Here is an 8,820-nt window from a genome sequence, read left to right as displayed (position 1 = left end):
ATTCTCATAGACTTTACAGCAGTTTTCTGTTTTACCTTTTCCTCTTTTTTCCCCCACGAGTAGAAATATATATTTAACCAACTGAGCAGTGACAGAAAATGCTTCTTTTCCAATATAACAATTTTTTCCCATCTGTTCTGTTTTTGTTTCCATAGGAAATCGTTGGCTAATATGTGATTTACATTCTCTGACACAGATCCTTTTTCCTACCTGTTTTGTTCTTGAACTGAATCGTGTACCTATTAACTTTCTTTCATTTTCTTTATCTTCAGGGACTTAGCATAACTAAAATGTTAGGTTTCAAGTACACACCTACCAGAAAACTCTTCTGATTGTCTTTGCACCACCACCACAACAGTTTAGTAAAACAGTTTGTAAGCATGTAGCCATGTAATGACTTCCTTGACTGCTCTTGGGGAATTCACTTTCTGAGTAACATTACAATAAAATCTTATAAAAGAAATTCCCTTATATTTCCTCTCTTAATGAACATTTATGGTAACGAAGAAATTTTACCCATCAGGCCATCAAACTACATCTGTATTCTGACATTTTGTCTGAGATTACTGCTTTGCCACTTGGCTCAGAGCATGATTTGCTCTACAGGTAAGAGGACAGATAGTCACTCTGCTGTCAATAAAGTCTTTTCTGTCGCATTAAACTCCATCTGAAGTAACCCAAATACCTTCTGAGTATTTACTATATAACTCAGAAACAGTTATTGTTACAATCACTTTATGTTTTATGACCTAATTGACTTACATTCTTGATGGGAAGGCAGTTTTCAGGAGCTTCATTTTAGAATTGCCTCTGCTTACTCAGCAAATACAGGTTATGAACAGATGGCCTAGTACCTGAAATTTTAAAGCATGTTAGGGTCTTCCTTGTTTTCCTTCCTGTGTTTTTTTTTTTCTCATCCAACAGGGAAGAAAATAAAAACAGTTTTTCTCTCAGCAGTTTAAGCATCTTGTATATTTTTTTTTGTTTTGTTTTCAATCCATGCAGCAAATGTTTGAATGAGCTTTCAAAGAGATTTCTCATTAGGTCTTCTGAAGATAATTACATTGTTTTAGAAGCTCTGCTCATTCGGAGATCCAAATTGGCTTGAGAAATTTTCTGATAGCTTGGTAGGTAAACAGTATGGGGTTTTAATGTAATTGTTCATGAGAAAGTGCTTTTGTGCATGTTCCTTTTAAAGCTTACTAAAGCTGCAGAGCTCTCCCAAACTGTTCACTACAGCTCCAGTTACAGTTCTAGAGTTATAAAACTCTAGTTATTATGGTATTTTTGCTTTCTAAACCATCCTTGAAGCTTTATTAACATAGTGTAAATTCTTTTAAAGTCTTTAGAGCTACGTCTGCTTTATTTTCTGTGTGTTTATTTCTCCTAAATGTAAGGCCAGTTAAAAATGGAATTGTGACTTGGAAAGATAATTCAGGTTTTTTTTCCAAATCCCAGTTTTAAATTACCATATTCTTGAATAACAGCATTTTAAAGGCAAAGGAGAAAACCCATGGTTTGCACGTGGTACTGATGTTGAAAATATTTTTGCAAAAAAAGGAGGGGGCAGGGAGAAAGGGAGGGAAACAGGACTTTAGGCCAGGTGTTTTACTTGAGACTGACAACTGTTTTTAAAACACTGCTGACCCTTTAAGCCCGTATCCTAGCATAATATATGTTTATGTGATACATTGCAAATAGAAAAAGAGAAGATTCTCTAAATATTAGACTAAAATGGGAACTAACTTAGACAGAAATATTATAGTGAGATTTACCAAACAATGTCTGAAAAAATTACTGTAACTATTACAATGTCATGACAGAAGTGGAATAGTTCTATTTAGAGGGACATTTTTTCCATATGGACTTGAACTGAAGCTTACTGAACTCAATGGAAAGACTCAGATTTTTAAAAAAAGCCCACATGTGCTGCATCTAGCAAGTTAGAGCACTTTAAATTAAATAGCTTTGGGTTTTTATTTTAGCTCCAAGTCACAGCCTGTCTTAACTTCTCTGTATTTGATAATCTAATTATGAAAGCAGCATGATATGTGGGGATTTGAGAAATTTTTAGATATTATCTCTGAAGTCAATGAGGAAAAATAACATTTAATTGCTTATAATTTGAAAAAGAAGTTTTGAGTAAAAATTAAATGTCCATGGAGTGAAAAGAATGGTTCTCTTTCTGCAATAAACAGATTAATTTACAAGAATTTGTTCACGTAAAAAGGCAACCTAAGGGTTAATTCTGACTTCAGTGAACTAAAATTTCAGTGCGGTTATAATAAAGATTGACCATTATTTGAAGAAGGCATTCACAGTAAAGTCTACTTTGGTATGGAGATTCTGTGTCATGGAAATGGCTTTGTTAACCCTCATGGGTTCAGTCCTGGAATGAAGGATGTTGCTTGTGGTAGTGGTGATGACTTTGAAAGAAGCAGAATTTCATGCCCTCTGTGAAAATTGGATTGCTAATAGAAACAAGCCTGAGAAGAGTACTATCCATTGCAAATACTCCATTAATGCAACATAATGGAAACATAAGAAATTGTTATGATTTTCTTCCTTCAAAACAGTATATATCCAGTCAGTAAAAATTCTACAATACTCAGCAAAATTGACTCCTGTGGTTTTTTTCTCCAGAACTTTACTCCTAAAATATGCCATAAACACGCTGGGTCTCTGCCGACGAAAAAAAATATTCCAAGCATGTGATCAAGCCCAAGAAATAGTCATACAAGTGAGAGAAACAGAATGAACAAAGAATTGGTCTGTGTCTATTGCATGTTCCAGGGAACAAGAGTTTTCCCACTATATGGTGCTCAACCAACTGATCAAATTAGTGATAATATTAATTAGTGCTTCAGCAATTCATTGCACATAAGAGGAAAGAAAAATTCTATTAATTTTCCCATGTTTCTAACTTTGTGATGTTGGGCATGTACAGACAGACACATATAAAGTATTTTAAACATGTCATGTATGTTTTTCATAGGTAAATAAGGAATTCTATTGTGTACATGCATGCACAAATAGAAAAGCTAGCATGATTCTTGTGGCCAAACTTAAACTGCTGTTAAAATTTTAGCTGTTAAAGTTCTTAATATTTCAAGTTTTCAGGTTTGTAAGTTTGATAGTGTGTAAACACGTTTTTGCATTTGTGTTCCTGTATTTATTTTCTAGGACTATGGATTAAAAGGAGGACAAGGCAGGGGTTACATTAATTCATTCACAGTCAGTACAGTTTGTGTAGATGGTCCAAAGGATGAAATGCTGTGTTCTTTCTGAGCTGATACATCAGGTCAGCATGCAGATGGTATGAGCATTTTTGTCACCAGCAGTGTAGAAGAGAGAGATCTGGCTAGTGCTTATACCACAAACCCTGGAAAAGAGAGGGCTGTTCGTTTTTGGATTAACAGGCAGTACCTCTAGAACAAGTGCCATAATTGTTCAGCTGTACACATTATGGCCAGGTAACTTTATGTGTGGAAAGACAAAGTCAAATGAAAATGCACACTTGGATACAGCCTACGTACTAAAATGGATTTTTGAACCATAGAATTTATGCATGAATATATTTAAGAAGCCCTGGGATGAGAATGTCAGTCACTTCATTAGCTTCAGAAGCACACTTCACTTTGTCTCTGCAATGCAACCCCTTAAATGCAAAAACATGCTAAAGCTTGCCTTGCAAGGTGGACTGACAGAGAAAGGAAACAGGTGGTCACTCATTCTGTAACCCACCCATCTTACGCAGGTCCTGCAAATCACACAGCACCTTCAGATCGTGCCAGAAAGCTTGCAGATGCCCAGACCTGGTGTGCAGATACAGCAGTTGGATTGTTTGTAGGAGGTCTGTCTGCCTGAAACAGAGGGCCAAGTCCAAACTACTGCCTTGAAATACATGCTAAAGCAGCCCCCAGTGATTAAGAAAAACAAGGAATGGCTTGGTTTTGCTCAAGTCAGCATTAAATCAGAGGAAACAAGTGAGTAAAAGATGCTTCCCAGAAATGAAGCATGTGTCAAAAAGAAAAACAGCTGCACACACAAAAAATTCTCAGGCATCACAACTGGCTTCCTCTTTGTTTTCTCATTCCATCCCTTTTGGTTGGTAGTACTTCTGGTGAAGCATAAGGGCTTTCTTTCAACATATTCTAGAGTTTGCTCTGATGAAGCACTGCACATTTTCTCAGGTGCATTCTGTCTCTTATAAAACAAATAAATAAAAATATGTGACTAGAAGTCAGCCTGAAACCTCAGAGGTGAATTTCACTCTGAGTAGAAGGGCTTGCTCAAGGTTTAGCTGCACCCCCCAGAGGATTCACATCATGACCATGGGATCATCTCTGTGAGAGTGATCTTTGTTTTCTAGCAGTGGGAACACATACTTGCCCCAAAGGGCCAAAGGATGCACATTCATACAGATTCAGGCCACAAATGAAGGAAAAAGGGGCAAGTATTTCTGCCACTGGCTTGTTCAACAGTGGGAAAATGGTGAGGGGGAAAAGAGGCGTTAGCCCTGTTCCTCTCCTGCTATTTTTGGTATGTTTTCCCCTGTGGAACTCATCTGTCTCAGTGCTTTATAGATTTGAATTACTCAAGATTTATGTGGGAGAACTGGATTTAATTATAATTCTTTGACAATCTACTGAGGCATCTGACAGCAAAAAATATTTTAAGATAACTATAGCTTATGTGACTGGATAGTTGTGGATTTTAGATAATTCATGATTTAAGAGTGGGGTAAGACATGAAAAATTTTAATGAACTCTGTGAATTTTGGGGTAGAATCATACAAAGAATTAAAAACTGTTTTTCTCCTCTTCACACAGCTCCTTTATAATCAATTGTTAACTAAAGACCTATCCTTTTTACTTTAAAGACCAGTTTTTCAATGTAATTTGTTTTTTAAATTCAGAAGTTTGCTAATTCCTTAATTTTATATTGTATACCGGTACTGTTAAGATGTAAGCAAATGCAACATACAACGTACAATTTTGTTTACAAAATTTTTTGCAGTATTTTCAGATGTGCTGTTCTGGGATGCTCCAAAATCACTAGCTCTGTTATGCTTTGTCGAAAACAGAAGTGTCAGATTTCAGTGCCTTATCAAACACGTTCACTTCCAGATTTTCATTACACTTACTCACCTGAATATGAAAGTAGGCTTTTTCCCTTTCCTCTCTTGGCTGTCTAGTCACCACACCTTTGTCATCATCATGGAGATCTTAACTACAACGACCTAGAGAACTGTAACAGAATTTTCCTTCTTGTGAGGTAATCCTCCCATTTGTATAGCCAGCTGTGATATTCTGTCAGACACAAAAAGCAAATCTTACAGACAGACCACTTGCAGCTCAAGATATTCCCTTTTACCACCACATTTTTTCAATTTAAAAACAGAGTGAAGATATTATTTGAGGAACAAAAGTTTATTCCAACTGATAAGCCACTAAGGATTCTCTTTTGGTATTTCAGGGATGAGAACACTGGGAAATATTAAGAAAAAATTCCATTTTTCTTTAGATCATCTGACCCACTCCATTGCAGTTCCAATTTTGGTTTTTTTGAATTTTAATTAGAAAATAATAATTTCATAGGAATATAAATTAATTCCATGCAAAATAATGCTGATTCTGATCTCCTGAAAAGTCTAAATTCAGTTATTCTGTAAAATTTCATCATAATTTCTATGTTTTGCATTGAAATAACCCTGCTTCTCTACAGAGTTGTCTGGGATGGTCTTTAGAAATAGATTTGTGTTCCCACACTATATTGATTCAGTGTGCATAAGTACCATAAATACTTTACTTCTGCAGCAAAGACTTTTATCAATGGAGATGTTATCTTCCTCACAGAGAATTTGAATGTTGTCACTGAATTCAGTGGATATCCTGATACATTTTCATGGCAACTGCAAGGTGCTGAATTCCATTTTCTCAAGGAAGCTGAAGAGAACAGAGAGATCATAACACCTCATGAGATCAGAGCTCAACAGAAAATGTAAGATGTGAGCAACAGTGGAAATTTAGTGGTATAAAGATTCAGTCCTGAAAGCTTTGTCTACATCATTCTTCCTGTTCCTTTAGTGATTCATGGTGATAAAAACTGCATGCAGAAATAAGTCAGCTGGACTAAGGATCAAAATAACTTTATATGGTCCATTTATTTCTGCAAGAATGGATTTTAAAATATTGTAATATATACTGTAAAACTTTTATATGCACTACTGGAGAATGTATGTTTTCTTTCTACTGCATAATTTGTCAGGCTTTCTTATTTGTAGTCTGTATCACATATTCTTTGATACTTTGGGGTGGAGAATACTAAAAATTGAAGGGTGATGTAAAAAAACACACATTACTTTAAAAATCTAGCATGCCACACTTTTTGTAGGGCCCAGTTTTCATTACAGCGAGTCATGCAAGTCATACTAACTTTTATTGATCAGGTAACCTTAAAATGGGATTCATTAATAAAACTCCTCTGCACTTATCCAAGTACATATCCAAATGTATTTTAACCTCTCAGTCCCTCTAGATTTTACGATAATGGGTGAAGTAGAAAGCATTAGGAGTATCTTGCCCAAACAATCAATAATCTACTGCGTATGTATAGACTGAGGAAAAAGAAGTACATGGAGGCATCATACATAAAATATGATACAGGGGGTGGAAAAAAATGGGGGGGGGCTCTTTTGGTTTTGAACATGAAACAAGTAACACCCTTTAAAATATCAACTGGTCTTTTATGTCTTTTTAATACACTCTTTGCTTCAAATATATTTTATTCTTGATTGTATGAATGATATGAAAAGGCTAATATTTTGTAGATTTCCACCGTGGCTGTTCTGGTTCATATTCAGGCCTGAGCTGCTACTGGAGAAAAAGAAAGAAAAAGTTTTCTTATGATGACAATGATACAAAAAAATAAATCCAAGAAAGCAACAGATTTGAAATAAAAATATAACACCTGCCAGGCAGCTTACTCACAGTATAAACAAGGATTAACACCAGCAGTGGTGCAGCAGATACTGGTCTTAGCACATATATGTTTAAATATCACAACCCAAATATAAGAAAAAATACTTCATGCACTGGCTATTTCAAATTGATTTAGGATTCAACAACTATTCCTAGAAAAACAATAGTGCTCAATACAGAGCCGCTGAACAGATTCAGTCCAGAAGGCAAATAAACTAGAGAAGGAATTTTTCTAGCTTCTCCTTGGTTTTAGTGTAGAATATAGTTCTAGACAAGGAGAAATACAAAACTTAAGCAGTTATTTTAAATAAACTGTATAATAATTTGTCTCCACGTAAACAAGTTCCACAGATTTTCCTGAAACAATTACTATCTTTCTCAAGGGTATTTATTCTTCCTTGGAAGAAACAGATTACCAATAAACATTTTAAAAATCAGCTGAAGCTCAGTACCTTGTGATCAAGGATCAGTTGTGACTTGAGGAGTAGATGATTTCACTGCTGAGTTAGAGCTCAGGCTTCAGGCATATGGCAACAGATGATCACCATTAGGGGTGTTAATATAAGGTTAATTGTTTGGGTCAGGCCTCTGCTGGCAGGCACTGGCTACATACAGCTGTGTATACGATTATCAGCTGAACAGGAGCTGACTGAAACAATCTGTATTGTCTGCTCTGACTACCTGTCCTCCCTAGCACAGAAGGAAAACAAACTGATGAATGATTATTGAATTTGAAAGCACTAAAGCAGAAACCTTTTGGTATTTTTATCCTCAACTGGCAAGTCAAAGAAACATTTATTTTTGCCTTTTGACAACGTAGTTTTTAATCCATGATAAGGGCTCTCAAGGCATCATGGCAATAACTTCTGTCTCTTTCTGGACTGAGAGCAATAAGTAGTACCGTGTGGGTTATCTTTTCCTCCTTCTCCCAGTGGTGAGTGAGTGGGATGGAAAAGCATCTTCTAAATAGATAGATCTGCTGATGACCAAATGATGCCTTTGCACTGAAGAGTGATAATACAGCTTTAGCCCTCCCTTTTGCAGAGAAAGCTGGTTTGTGGAAGAGGATTTAAGTTATATTCGAGTATTAGGTGAATGAATAGCCCTGTTAAAGCCTTCACACAGGTAAAGGCAGTCATTCAGCTGAGGGTAATATTTAAGAAAGGAATCCAGATAAGTACCATTCACATCAGGGTTTATATCGTTGTCATTATTAATTATTATTGATCATTGTCTTTATTCACAGCCTTAAGGTGTGTTGATAGAGTTGTCGGCTGCTCCAAATACACTCTCAAATTGATTTTCTTCTCATATCTCTGGAACATTCATGAGGGTGTAAATGAACAAAGGAGCAGAATAAGCACCTTAAAGACCCCCAGCATGACTGGTCCAAAGAAATTCCTATCCTGAACAGGGTTTCCAAAGGAAGCTGAGAGAGCGAAGACTGCAGTACTCTGCACAAAATTTGTTTGACATTATCATGGAATGTAAGAAAGGTAAGTTAAATGCAGGGAAATCACAGTAACATCTCTCAAAATGATAGAAAATCAAGAATGTTCTTTGCTACATAGTTAAAAAATACTCAGCCCCAAGGGTAAGTAGAATATTTAACTTCAGCTCAAATAGGATGCAAGTTGAAAAAAAGTCACATTAGAGCAAAAAAAAGGTAAACAACAATAATAATTAACAATGCTTTGTTTTCCTGAAAAAAAAAGTCTTGGGGTTACGTTAATTTCGTTATAAATTTATCAGAGTCAATAGAGTTCTGTCAAAATGTTTTCAGGCTTGTTTGAACCCTGTACGCAGAGTGAATTCCACCCTTCCAGCAGAAATAGGG

The 8,820-nt window shown here is 35.9% G+C and overlaps 1 long non-coding RNA gene across 1 annotated transcript; it reads right to left on the bottom strand.

Annotated features, from left to right (window-relative positions):
* Nucleotides 1-1,361: 1,361 nt before the first annotated feature.
* LOC147648528 (uncharacterized) lies at nucleotides 1,362-7,518 on the bottom strand. The gene is made up of 4 exons (XR_015280564.1): nucleotides 7,436-7,518; nucleotides 5,798-5,948; nucleotides 5,151-5,312; nucleotides 1,362-3,863 (listed from the first exon to the last, which is right to left on the bottom strand). It is a non-coding gene; the product is annotated as an uncharacterized LOC147648528 (long non-coding RNA).
* Nucleotides 7,519-8,820: the final 1,302 nt, after the last annotated feature.

This window comes from Cyanistes caeruleus, chromosome Z, assembly GCF_971803275.1.
Source record: "Cyanistes caeruleus chromosome Z, bCyaCae1.hap1.1, whole genome shotgun sequence".
NCBI lineage: Eukaryota > Metazoa > Chordata > Aves > Passeriformes > Paridae > Cyanistes > Cyanistes caeruleus.
Note: the sequence above shows the minus strand (reverse complement) of the source record. Positions and strands in the feature narration are given on the sequence as shown.